Below are 12957 nucleotides of genomic sequence, written 5' to 3'. Positions count from 1 at the left end.
GCCTGGAGAACCACTTCCATTTTAACTGTGGTCTGTGCCAAAACCTTTAGGCGCCCAGCCCCCACCCAGTTTGGGCTTTTGAAATTTAAAATCCTAGGGCCTTGCATCTCAAAGCCTGATCTTGGGAAAGTCCCCAAAGGCAATTCATGAAGCTGCTTTGAGGGCGGAAAGCAGGTCCTGAAGGGAAAACAAGATAAGAAAATTCAAGAAGTCATCAGTCAAATTTAAGGTTTTGCGTGGCCTACAGTCTGGTGTGATAGTGTAACCTTCCAAATGTACAATTTAAAATAAAATAATCCCTAAAAATATTTATATTAGGTAGAGTAATTAATATGATTTATAAAATGTTCTCTTGGGCAGAAAAAACATTTTCTTGAAAAAGTATAAATGAAAAACACTTGATTCAAAGAGTTCTCTGCCCACCCCAAAAGGAGTTCTTTCCCAAGTTACATTAATGCCCACAGGGCAAAACTTTGCAAGTTTTCTTGTCCATATAGACGAGGTTCCATTTAACCGCCAGGTTTAACAGCTGGCCAAGCATCCCATGGTCCTTTCTGTTTAAGCTACACTGGAATCTGGCAAAAATCATTTGTACACATTTGACAAGCTACACAAGCCAGATTTTTCTGGTTCCAGTCCCTGACTTCTGACCTCGGACAGAACCCACCTTACCTCCTGTTAAAAAGAAACCACAAGTCCAAAATGGAGTCACTTAGGCCAGATCAAGTCACCAAACCAGAGCTTACAATTTAACCTAATTAGAGTTTTATTCTCCCCCACATATGTGGTCTTAACCAGTCAGGCATTCTCTGGTCAGCACAGGCACAAATGAGGTAACCTGTCACCGGGGCCTTCTCCATCCTCCTCCCAGTGAAGATGAGGTAATCACCAAATAAGACCACCCTCCCTCCCTCTAAGGGAAGGTGACCTTGCCTGAAATAATCCTTTCTTTTCTTTTGTTAATTATCTTGCCACTTTTCTGCCTATAAAATCCTTCCATGCTGGTTGGATCTCCTCTCCACTTGCTAGGTGGGATGGGGCCTGATGCATGAATTGATTAATAAAGTCTATGAGATCTTTAAAAATGACTCGGTTGAATTTTTGATATTTAACACTCCATACCTCCTCCCCCCCTTCCCTCTCCTGCAGGCTCAGCTCTTGACTTTTTCTTTTTCTTTTTTAAAAGATTTTATTTATTTATTTGACAGAGAGAAAGCATCAGTAGGCAGAGCAGAAGGCAGAGAGGAAGAGGAGAAAGCAGGCTCCCTGCTGAGTAGAGAGCCCAATGTGGGGCTCGATTCCAGGACCCTGAGATCATGACCTGAGCCGAAGGCAGAGGCTTAACCCACTGAGCCACCCAGGTGCCCCTCTTGACTTTTTCTTTGAGCCATGATTTTCATGCGAGGTATTGGTCCCTCAGCTCTCATCCACTGCCCTGGGGCTAGTCCTCAAGCTACATGCTAAGATTCTTTCTTCCTGAGACAAAGTAATATACAATTTCCTCCAGATATATCCTGTTCTTCCGAGGAGTCTTTTCCAAGTGTAGTCTATGCTTTGGGTCAAATTCTTCATCCTACCACTTTTCAGCCCAGTGTATAAGGCTCTGCACAGCTTCAGGGACACAGTTTAAACCAGCAGTGATCTCAAGTGGTTTAATGGGGAAACATTCATTCATTCAACAAATACTTATGGAGGGCCAACAATATACCATGCACTGTTCTGGGTGCTAGGGATACAGCAGCGTACGGAAATGATGAAAAGTCCCTTTGTCCATGGAACATTCTAGCAGGGAGAGAGGGACCATATAGGCTTGCTTATTTCTTTATTGTCCCCATTTCAGTGATATACCAGTCACCAACTCAGAAAACAGAAATCTAAAAGAGCCTGTAGTTCCTCACCTTCCATTCAACTGGTCAACAACTTTCAATTCAACTCCTAAATCTTTCTCTTAATCCACCCTTTCTCTGTATTCCTACTACTGGCTTTAGTTTGGGCATGACAGAAATATTTACACACAAAAAGTGGCAACTGCCACAAATCAGGGTTCCCCCCATCCAGAGTCAGTCTTAAAGCATCTCCTAGCACATTATTGATTAAGCCCTTAAATGTCTTCCCCTTGGTCAGATACAGAGGATTTTCTTTTTAAAGATTTTTATGTATTTATTTTACAGACAGAGATCACAAGTAGGCAGAGAGGCAGCAGAGAGAGAAGAGGAAGCAGGCTCCCCGCTGAGCAGAGAGCCCAATTTGGGGCTCGATCCCAGGACCCTGAGATCATGACCTGAGCAGAAGGCAGAGGTTTAACCCACTGAGCCACCCAGGTGCCCGGTGGGTTTTCTGTTCTCCACCCCTCCTCCCCATGGCACTCTCCCAGAAGTCAGTCTTCACACTGCTGCTGCTAGGATGCCTACTAGGCTTCTAAGACATCCCCATGATCGTGTCTATCCTTTGCCTGAAATTCTTGCAGAGATCCTCACTCCTTTCACAGCCTTGGCGTTGCACATAAAACATTTCTGATCTGGCTCTTCTTATCTCTCCAGCCTATATCTGATGTTACCTTTTGGTCTACCTACATACCAGCACTTTTTTTTTTTTATTTGTTTTTTAAGATTTCATTTATTTATTTGTCAGAGAGAGAGCACAAGCAGGAGGAGGGGCAGGTAGAAGGAAAAGCAGGCTCCCTGCTGAGCCAGGAGCCTGAGACCGGACTCATCTGATGTCCGAGGACCCTGAGATCATCACCTGAGCCCAAGGCAGGTGCTTAATCAACTGAGCCACCCAGGCGTCTCTAACTGCGTACCAGCCCTGGTATTTGTCTCCCAGTTCTCTGTGCTTTTGCATAGGTTGTTCCATCTGCCTGGGATACATGGCTAATTCCCAGGCATCTCACAAGACTGTGAAGGCATGACATCTTGAGCTCCCTTTCCAAGCTCAAGGTGGTCAGATGCCTCTTAGTGTGCACTCACAGGATCCTTTGCATAAGTCCCTCAGACACATAAAGCACTGCATTGAGACTGGTTTCCTTTTTGTTGAGCTCTTGGTTAACCTATGTGGGACTATGACCCTCACTCCGATTCTGGAGGAAAGAACTTTTTGTAGGTTCTTCCTTAGCTTTTTCCTTATCTTACTTGTAGATTACACAGTCTTCCTGGATGATCTAATCCATCCCTGACTTCCTTGGCTTTCTACCATCTGTGTGTTAATGATTCACCATTTATATCTCCAGCCCAGATCTCTTGGCTTAATAAGCATCTCTACCTGGATATGCTGCCTTAATATATTTAAAGCAGAATTCAATGATCTTCTCCAAGCCTCCTCCTCCCGGGTTCTTGTGTCAGTGAATGGCATTACGAGGGGTCGGCAAACTCCAGCCAATAACCCAGCTATGCCCACAGCTTAGGCAAGAATGGATCCTAGATTTTTTTTAAAAAGAAAAAACAAAGCACAAAGAAGAATACCGAATACAGACCATATGTGGCCCACAATCCCTATAATATCTCCTACCTGCCCTATATATAGTTTGCCAACTCATGGGTATTCCCATTTGCCAAAGAACCTGGGTATCAATAATAGTATTAATTAATTAAATAATTAATAGTAATAATTAGCAGAAATTGACTTTACCCTTTTGAAACACTGGGTGTTGTATATATTTCACTTTATTCTCCTATCAACCTCTAACAATGCATTAGGATACTTTGGGCTACATTTAACCAGAAACCCTGATGAGTAGGCTGAAATGGGAGTTTAGGGAGAGGGAAGATTCAGACACGTGTGATCAGTGGTTCAATTTTATCATCAGGGACCTAGGTTTTTCTATCGTTCTGCTTTCTGGAGTTCAGGCAATATGGCAGCAGCTAAAGTCCGTTTCTCATATGCTCATGGATTTGGCTGTCTGGGGCACACAGGTAGCAACTGGGGCTACGTGTGTTCTCATGAACATCTGCTGAGAGCAGGAGAGACTCCTCAACCATGGAATCGGAGGACTTGCATAGGACTGAGCCAAACAGGACAACTTGCCCCACCCCACTGTCTACTGTATAACCTTCTCCCTTACCCCAGATCCAAATAGTAACTGAGTCTTCAAAACAGTCTCTTGAATTTATTTCTGTTCTTCACAACTATATCCACCAGTCTGTAACAGCCTAGAAAGCGAGGACAACTGTCTTCGCTGCATGTCCAGCATCTGCCATCATAGTGAGTTATAGGAATGAATGAAGAAATTTCATGCATGTATCAGGTTATAGTAGAGGAAAGTGAGTTTCAGGGGGCCGAGGTCACACAGCTACCAAGATTTACTTTCGGTCTGTCTGACATGGAAGCTCATCTTGAATTACATACCATGGTCCCCTTCCTCTTGTTTTGTCCTTTTCCATTGGCTCTTTCTTCTTAGCCTTAAACATGCTCAAACCTCTCCTTCCTAAAAATCCCTTTGGCCATGCTTTCCCTACAATCTGAATCTTCTCTGACCCTTCCCTTTATAAACAAGTTTCTTGGAAAAATGTCCACTTGCCTGGTCTTTACTTCCTCCTTTTCCATTCACACCCATTATGTCACTAACTCCATCTTGCAAATGTTACTGGGATCCTCCCAGCTCCATACCAAAGGGCAACCCTCCCATCTTTATTTCACTATACTCTGCAGCATTTGACTCCTTCCCTTCATCCCTCTTCTTCCCAGAATCCTCCCTGATTTCTAAGGTTAAGTTCTCTAAGGATTCCTTGTCTTGTAATGTCTCCCTGTCTTTGCAGAGGATGACCCAGAATCCCCTCAGCTTCTATGGCCCCAGTTTCACCCAAGCTTCATGATATCTACTGTCTCTGTAGATAGCCCACCGAACCACAACTATTTGTTTATCTTTTGTGACTATTACTGCCCTCCAAGACAATCTCCAAGTCTTAGTTGGAGACTTTTTTGTAGCCTGCAGAGAGCCTCTGGTGAAATACACAGAATGGCTATCAGTAGCTTGCTGAATGAATTAATGAATAAATGAACACACCGACTTATCCAACAGCACATAGTCAGAAAATGGCAGAAATCAAATCAAGAGGGGCGCCTGGGTGGCTCAGAGGGTTAAGTCTTGCTTTTGGCTCAGGTCATGATCTCAGGGTCCTGGGATCAAGCCTCGCATCCGGCTCTCTGCTCAGTGGGGAGCCTGCATCCCCCGCCCCCACCTGCCTACTTGTGATCTCTCTCTCTCTGTCTCAAATAAATAAATAAAATCTAAAAAAGAGAGAGAGAGAGAGAAATCAAATCAAGAGAGGTCAGAGATTTTTCCAGTAGACGATACTGTTGAAAATGACAGTAAGGGGGCGCCTGGATGTGATCTCAGGGTCCTGGGATTGAGCACCAAGTCGGGCTCCCTGCTTCTCCCTCTCCCACTCCCTCTGCTGTGCTCCCTTTCTCACTGTGTCTCTTTCTGTCAAATAAATAAACAGAATCTTAAAAAAAAAAAAAAAAGAAAATGAAAGAAAAATAAGTTTCTTAGGTTTTAGAAGTCATCAATGTGTGGGATATAAACTCCATAAAGTTATACTTTGGAAGATACAAAATTCAAGCAACCTTTCTGTTTATAGATTTATATTCACAAACATTTAGATTTACTTTGCATTAATTTACTTCTGTTTAAACAAAGCTTAGTATGTACACTCATTGCGCATTTACGTATTTCATTTAAAAGTCAAAAAGAATAAACTAGGGATACCAAGCAAGGGAAATCTAAGCAACTAAGAAATTCTTACTGTTATGAAAATACCAGAAAAGCACTTTTCTATAAATGAGCAAACTATTTTTTGTTAAGTAAAATTAAGTACTTTAATCATACTTAAGCATATTAAATAATTTAAAAATTAAGACAGCAATTCAGCCACATCTTCTGATTTTACAGCCTAGGGAGCAATAGAGAAAGGGGGGGGTGTTACCAAATAATGACTGCCTGCTGCTTTTCTTCCTTTTTGAAATGCTAAGTAAGGGCAAGTGCTGGGGAAATCAACATGAGGAAAACGAGGACGGGATTCTCCTGCAGTGTCACTCAAATGGCCATAAAAGAGGAAAAGATTAAGCTCCACAAAAGGGCTAAAACTTTTGCAGACTGGACTTCAGCCTATCTCCAGTCAAAGTGGCAAGCACTCCCTCAAAAAAAGAGGTGACATATTAGAATTGTAAAATCGGGAGGTACTACAGTGAATAGGTCTATAATAGATTAACATTAGCCTTACCTCTTTAGGGAGTTACCCTATTTTATTCGCATTTAACTGCTATGAATTGCATAAGTGCATTGCATTTCTTTGTAAATAAGTTTTCCATACCAAAAAATAAAATGACATAAAACGTAAAATATAATAAATAACCGGAGATTGCGGTGAGGTGATAAACTGTACAGAGTTACTCTGGGGTAGGAGCCCATCTTTAAAAACCCATACTGTGTGCATAAAAAAATATCTTCCTAGATTTACTAAAAATTACTGTGGATACATTTCTGAAGAAAAAATAAAAATAAGGAATCCTAAATGAATAAAGTTTACACTGAAACCATAAATATATTTCCTTTCCCCACCCCAATTCCCCAGATCTACAAAAAGTAAAATGGAAGAATTGAAATATATTCTCCATTGAGGAGGTAATCAACTAAGATCCAAATATTTTTTTCAGTAGAAAGCTTTAAAAATCTGCCAATTAGGATGTCTCCACCTACTATAGACGACCCACCAAAAGCTGAGTCCGTTTCCCTGGAGAGTGTTTCCATTTATTCGGCTTTTAGCAACAATGGCCACACCTCTTTCTGAACAGTTTGCTGGCAACAACTCCCCATATTACTTTCTTAATAATATTAATTGTTTAAAGAGAACATTTTTAAAGCATCAAAAAGCCCTTATGGTTTTTATAACAGTAATAAAGCTGATTGCAAACAGTTCCAATAATAACACAAAGCACAGTGGGTAAGTTAAAAAAAAAAAAAGACAAAATCTAAAATCTCATTTCCAGGTATTAAGCAGACTCTACAAACACAGATTAATCTGTGTGTGTGTGCCTGTGTGTATACGTATCAGTTTTACACAAATGGGATAATAGTGAACATGCTCATTTGTGAACTCTTCTTTTATTCTATGTCATAGACATCTATTCATGCAATATCTAAATATAACGTCATTTTTAATGGCTTCACAGTGTTCCCTTATACAGAAGTATTCATGATTTATTTAACCAATTTGCTACTGGAGGTCTTTTAGTTTGCTCCATCTTATTTTTGGTTATTATAAATAATGCTGTGATTAATATCCAGTTTACGTGCATTTCAAATGTGGGCAATTATCTCCTGAAGGTAAATTTCCTACGTGGAGTGGTAGGCTTGAGGACACACACACTGTGCTCACTTGGGCAGCACATATACTAAAATTGGAACGATACAGAGAAGACTAGCATGGCCCCTGAGCAAGGATGACGTCCAAATTCGTGAAGCATTCCATATTTAAAAAAAAAAAAGAAAGAAAGAAAGAAAGAAAAGAACACACACACACTACTTGACTAAATATTGCCAAACTGTCTTTGGGAAGCAAATTGGTAAGGACGAGGTTCAGTGGACTTCAAGAGAACACCCAACAAGATGGCTTATACAAGATAGAGGGTTATGTAGAAGATGAGGCAATTTTTGACCCAGGGGACAAGGCACCTTCCATTTTGGTACTCTATCATCTTCAGAACTTGGCTGCTTCTGTATGGTGTGAGGGGGCTACTTAAATTCTAGCCATTGAATCTGCATTCCAGCCAGCAGGAAGAAGGAAGAGACAAGTAAGGGCCAAACTCCCAATGGCTCTCGTGTGAAGTCACACTCTCCACTTCCGGTGACGTCCATTGGCCAGAATTTGGTCCTGTGGCTACATCTAGCTACAGGGCAGACTGGGAATGTAGTCTTTTTGTCTGGGAAGCCCTTATGTTCAGTTAAAAGTCAGGCGTTCTTTTACTGAGGACAAGGGGAAGTAGATACTGGGGACAACCAACAGTTTCTGCCATAGGAAGGAGGAACCAATTCACACCCCTGTGAATATCGCACAACAGGCGCCATTTCCCAAGCCTTTACCAACCCTGTTACCCAACTGTTCCCATTGCCATTGCATTTTGTTACAAGGACAAATAGTGTATTCTCAAATAGCCTGTGTAGTTCATGCTACTAGTATCAGTGATGTACACGGCCCCACCCTTCCGCCCCCCCCCCCCACAAAAGTACAAACAACACACAAATGTGGGGATATATGTGTTACTCTGCCTTGATTTGTGCTTCAATGTTAAAGCTCTGTCCTTAGCTGACTTCTCTCCTCCCTCCAGGTCATCTCATCCATAGCTTTAATGCTGCTGAGTCAAAATCTTTATTTTCATTCCTGATCTCCAGAGACTTAGCAAATGAGCCAGTTGATGACTGTGTATACCCATCTGGGTAATCTACTAGCACATTAAAAATCAACTACAAAAAAAATGGGTCCCGTCATCTTGTCTTACAAACACTTCGTTCTGCATTCCTTACCTTGGTAGCACCAGCTGAGTCATTGTAGACTCTTAACTTTCTCTCATTAGAACATTGACTTCATGACCAAATTCTATTGATTTCACTTCCATAACAACTGTTGACATTCCCCTCATCTCCAGTGTGCTCTTGAGGATCAAGATCAAATCTCATGACTCTGCATCCATGCTTGGAACAATCCAGGCTACCCTCAACATGGAAGCCAAAGGCTTCTTACTAAAATGCAAGGTGAATGTGATGGCTCTCTCTCACTTTCCCCCCCCACCCCCACAAAATCCTTTAAAGGCTCTCCATAGTCAAAATTCTTGGTATGGCACATGAGGTCTCCCAGCCAGTGACCTTTATCAGCATCGCCTTGCATTAACCCCCTGACAGTGCCCCACATTTCAATGTATCACTTGCAGTTCCACAATGCAGTGACTTTGCTAAAGAGGATCCCTCCTGCCTAGAATTCCTGGAGATCTATTCCTTTCTCTCTCTCTCTCTCTTTTTTAAGATTCAGATCCTATAGACACATCCATAAAACTTTTCCCGACCATACTCTCCACCTTGTGGCCACTTCTTTGTTTTGTGCCATTTTTGTGTTCCATACTTCCTTCTAAAATATCACAGTTAAGAGGGTTAATATTTATTAACCCAACAAATATTTACTTAATTCCCACTGTGTGCTCAGCATTAAACTAAGCACCAGATTCGGGAGCATGTATAAGCTGAACACAGACCTTAGGCACTTGCAACTTTTAGTCTACACAGCTTATATTAGCAAAGCTACTTTCCATTCATCATCTTGGTTTGCTAGAAAAGAAATTACTTTTCTCTCCCATTAGTCTCCATGGGAGCCTAAAAAACTGATGTTGCCCTGTTGCTGATATCATGTCAAGAGATATTTTCTTCAGTGTCTTTTTGCTTACTCAAATACTCGTTTATTTGTGCTTTTATGACTGCATGCTGTTGGCTGCCACTATCCAGTCACTTGGATGTTTAAGAAGGAAAAATTGGGGGTAACCTTATTTGACCTATTATTTCTCAAACTCTTTCCTCAAACTTAGTGCCTGACAAAGGCCCAGTTAAGGGGATTCCTGGCAGAGATGCAGATAGACCTAAGAACAGGATGAGTACGCAAAGATTGGGGTAAAGGGTGGCTGGGGTGTGTGCGTGGGGGGGCAGTGTAAGCAAAGGCTGAAGGACAGAAGTGATGAGATGATGTCTGTAGGAGGACAGGAGCCCCCTAAGCAAGCTGCACAGGGTTAGCTCATAGCACGTCTCAGACACAGCAGGGCACTGAGATTTGGCCGCACCCACGTGGATCATATAGGACCCACGGAATGCAGTTCTAAGGCCTGAGTCACCGGCCTCCTTTCTCCCTCCTAGGGTTGCGCTGCAAGCTTGCTCCTCCTGTGCTCCTTCTTTCCCTTTCAGATCTTCCCAATTCCCAGCTTCCTCTTTTACCATGTATCCAAAAGAGGAATAGACTTGAACTGAAAAATCTTACAGAGAAGATTTACAGAAGGCAATCCAGGTACACTCAGTTTTGCACAAAAAAGAAATCCCCGTTAGGGAGAAACCCGTGATTTAGAGTAGAGTACTAGAATGCATTCCAGATAGATCAAAAACGTCTGGGTGTATTACTCAGGACTGCCTGAGTCTCAAGAGACAGAAATTCAATCTGGAGAAGTTTAAATAAGAAAGCAGTCGTGTCGGGTTATATAACTTGGAAAGACAGTGGTGTGGCCAGCCTCAGGGATCCCACCCACGATGGGATCCAGGGGTGCAAAATGACAGCCTCAGGTTATCAACGCTCTTCCTTTCCTTCTGTTTCTGATCCTCTCTGTTGTCGGCCTCATGATCTTCTATCGCAAGTGTGTGTCACTCATGCAAGTGGGGAGCCTGGCAGCTAGAAACTCCAAGTCTACATCACCCCGTTGGAGGATCCCCAAATAAAATAGAAACTAACTCTTTTTTTTTTTTTAAAGATTTTATTTATTTGACAGACAGAGATCACAAGTAGGCAGAGAGGCAGACAGAGAGGGAGGAGGAAGCAGGCTCCCTGCTGAGCAGAGAGCCCGATGCGGGGCTCGATCTCAGGACCCTGAGATCATGACCTGAGCTGAAGGCAGAGGCTTAACCCGCTGAGCCACCCAGGTGCCCCGAAACTAACTCTAATTGAGGGTGAAAAATCCCGGGGAATAATTGCATGGGGCCAGTCTGTCAAGTATGCACAGGTGTCCTGGAGGTGGGGGTAGGGGGGGCAGTTTGTGATGGGCCCAGCCCGGGTCCTGTGGCCATCCGTCTGTTTGCCACTCAGTGGATTTCTCACAGGTGTGGAGGTAGAAATAGTGAGGAGGAGCAGCGGCTGAAATGAATTCTGGGCAGAAAAAAAAAATTTGTGGCAAAGATCAGGAGACGCGTTAAGAGTGGAAAATGGGGCCGGATTGTACAGGTCAATATTCCATAAGTGAAACGGAGCACCAAATACTCTAAAAAGTCTGTGTGTGTGTATGTGGACAGCTGATTCTTGTTATGCACAGTACTTAGGTTCTAGAAAGTCCACTGCTGTTGCTGAATTAGCGAATCACTGCCCTATGGGAAAGACAAGGACAGTTCCTATGAACCTCTGGTCACATTTTCATCAACTGATCAATACATAACCTTGTTTTATGTGTGCTTCTACTTAAAGACACTTTAATATATATTGTTGATTCATTAACACAGACCTCACAGCCAAAAGCACTACCACTCACGTCTGAAGGAAGCTTGTCTAACATATATTTTCTGCATCAGGCACATCGCGGCCTTCTTGCACTTAGGAACACTGGGCCGCCCTTCAGCACGAAGCTTGGGGCCAATTTAAATAGCGAAATCACCAAGAAAAAGCACAAAAATAAGAAAACCATGGCACTGAATGGACCACGAAATGCACACTGGGTTGTTTACAGAATGAGAGCTGACACATGAAGGCAGGTGTTGCTCTGTTCTGCCTCAGTTGGGATCATGCCAGTGAGTGGACTCGGTTTCTCTCTCTGCTCTGCAGGGATCCAGATCCAAGAACGACTACGGAAGTGTCAGGAGAACATCAATTTGGGGGTTATACAAATTTCAGTGAACAGGCAAATTCATAAATACGGGATCTATGAATAATGAGGGTGGACTGCATTTTCCCCCTCAGTATTTAGGAAGAGGCCCCTGGCAGTGGGGGGCAGGTGGGAGGATGGCACTGGGTGCGGAGATCAAATGGGAGAAGCAGCAGAGCTGGTGGGAGGCACTGAGGGAGCAACGCGTAGGTAGTGACAGATGAACACGAGAGGAAGGGAGGACAGACTTGATTTCCAAATGGACATAAAGGGGTTGGGGGAGGAGGGCCACGTTAAGGAGGAGGGAGCACTCAGCAGCCTGAGTGTAGAAAAACAAAGAACCAAGTCTGGGGCAGAATATGACTTCATTTTTTTCCCCACTAATTTATTTATTCATTTGTTTTTTCAAAAAGATTTTATTTGACAAAGAAATAGCACAAGTAAGTAGAGTGGCAGGTAGAGGGAGAGAGAGAAGCAGGCTCTCTGCCTGGCAGAGAGCCCGATGCAGGACTCGATCCCAGGATCCTGGCTGGAATCATGACCTGAGCCGAAGGCAGCAGCTTAACCAACTGGGCCACCCAGATGTCCCTTAACTTATTTATTTTAAAGCAGACTCCACACCCACTCTGGGGCTTGAACTCATGAACCCTGAGATTAAGTCACACACTCTCCCCATTGAGCCAGCCAGGCGCCTGACTTCAGTTCTGTAATGATCCATTCGTTGGTCCTGTCAGATGCTTTGTGTTCCTTCCTTCAGGGTGTTTAAAAAAGCGTACTTCAACTGACTTAAAAATAGGGAACAAGTACTGTTCTAGTATTAAATGTCTCCACTTCCAATCAACCAACCAACCTCACTAATAATAATAGTAATAAGAAACCATACATAGCACTTACTATATGCCAGGCATTGTTCTAGGCTCTTTATTTGCCCATTTATTTCTAACAGACTATGAGATATCATTATTAGACCCATTTTTAGATGAACAAACTGAAGTAGAGGGTAGTAACTTGCTTCCAATCCAGCAGCTAGTAAATGGTGGAATCTGCTTATAGAATCCGTGTTTTTAACTACCATGTTATATTGGCGGTATCGATTATGGTTTCCTTATAAAGTCTTTTACCACACTGCTGTCTCCCTGCCTCCCTCACCGCCGTGCCAATTCCCCCCACCTCCCTTCTATCCAACGTGTGGCTTTGTCAATGTTGTTCACTATTTCTCATCTAAAATAGAACAGTAATAAACCATGCCCATCCTAATTTCTTTCTTCTTCTTTTTCTCTTAAAAAACCCCAACAACGATCTTTAGCTATCTAAACCTAGGTCAAGCTATAGCTCACAAATTCCTATCAAGTTTCTTTTCTGCATAAG

General features: G+C 42.7%; 1 protein-coding gene and 1 non-coding gene across 2 annotated transcripts in view; one reads left to right on the top strand and one right to left on the bottom strand.

Moving 5' to 3' along the window:
- Window positions 1-12957, bottom strand: part of FBXO36 (F-box protein 36) — a 90538-nt gene that overhangs the window by 51161 nt on the left and 26420 nt on the right. The gene's annotated exons all lie outside the window — the stretch shown is intronic.
- Window positions 7366-7472, top strand: LOC125096563 (U6 spliceosomal RNA). Its single transcript, XR_007126246.1, has one exon. It is a non-coding gene; the product is annotated as a U6 spliceosomal RNA (small nuclear RNA).

Source organism: Lutra lutra, chromosome 3 (genome assembly GCF_902655055.1).
Source record: "Lutra lutra chromosome 3, mLutLut1.2, whole genome shotgun sequence".
NCBI lineage: Eukaryota > Metazoa > Chordata > Mammalia > Carnivora > Mustelidae > Lutra > Lutra lutra.
Note: the sequence above shows the minus strand (reverse complement) of the source record. Positions and strands in the feature narration are given on the sequence as shown.